The sequence below is a fragment of the Sinocyclocheilus anshuiensis genome, unplaced genomic scaffold (genome assembly GCF_001515605.1).
Source record: "Sinocyclocheilus anshuiensis isolate Anshui unplaced genomic scaffold, SAMN03320099.WGS_v1.1 scaffold154, whole genome shotgun sequence".
Lineage (NCBI taxonomy): Eukaryota > Metazoa > Chordata > Actinopteri > Cypriniformes > Cyprinidae > Sinocyclocheilus > Sinocyclocheilus anshuiensis.
The window spans coordinates 2,124,899-2,126,232 of NW_015546101.1; positions in this window are offsets into that span (position 1 = coordinate 2,124,899).

Sequence of the window (1,334 nt, forward strand, 5' to 3'; positions counted from 1 at the left end):
CAAATCTCTGCCTCTCCTTCACGATCTTATTCCGTCAGCTCTAAATATACACCTCCCTGTCGTTACCGTGGAAACTAAATGGCACATGTAACATAGAACTTAATGGTGTTTAAGCGTGTTTGCTGTTCTAATAATGGTGCGATCAGCCAGAGCCTCTGCTCTCCCTCGGACACCTTTTCCACCCTCTCTACTCCTGCTGACGTCACAGACGCTCTCACAAGCTGCCTGCATACTAATACGTGTCAACTGTGAAGCCTTGATCCTGCTGTGAGATGAGAGTTGGAAAGATGTTATGTGATGATCGGGAGAGTGAGATTTAAAAAAAGCGGCAGAGTATTCTGATTACTCTTATGCTAATTAATTTCTTGCTGTTATGAAATCAAACATAGCTTACAGTGACAAATGTTGCAGATATGAAGTTGCATTTGCCAACATACAATAAATGTCAGTCACTAGTAAAATTGCTACTGCTTTCAGGTGTGAACTGTAAAAATGGTGCCCATAGTTAGTGAACTAAGTTAATATAGACATCAAGGCATGTATCATATGTATTTGCATTTTTCACTTGCAAAACCAAAAGCCAGCGGTTTGTGAACTATGATGGAGCTCTGGCTTAGAGAGAGAGAGAGAGAGCTAAAGAGGAGTTTTTGGCTGTGGTGTAAATTTATTTCAGGCTGATACAAGTACATTCTGCCATTTAAGCAGCAGCATCACCACCAGAACATTTCGTACTGAAAACGAGGAGGACTACACAAATACTGTGCATGGTGGGAATGAAGACTCAGTTAAGGCAGGGATACCTCACGCAGCCACATATTGAATTCTTCTCTGTGTACTTTATTAAAAAATTCTCAAAAGTCAACAGAATTAGGACATGACACACCTGTTAATTAACTTTAATTAGCCTTTTTTTGTCCATTATCTGAAAGCTACCTCAGACATTTGGAAAGGTTTTGGAAGCAGGGGAGAGAGGCTATTTCTGGAGGTGGAGTCACCTTGGTAGAGGGAGATTTCTGTTTAAATTGAGAATGGAAATCCAACATTATTATAGTGAAAGAACAGATCATAAAGTCAATGTGTTTTACAAAAAGGCAATTTTATTCTGATGCCATTTTCTGCCATAATTTCAAGGCTGTTAAAAGCTATAAAAGCATGCTATATTTTATTATCATTATCATTATCATTATTATTATTTCTATTAAATGTAGTATATATATATATATATACTGTATATATATACTGTATATATATATATATATATATATATATATAAGCTTTTGCCATATTTATCATGTAATTGTTTATCATTATGCAGACAAAACAGATTTTCTGCA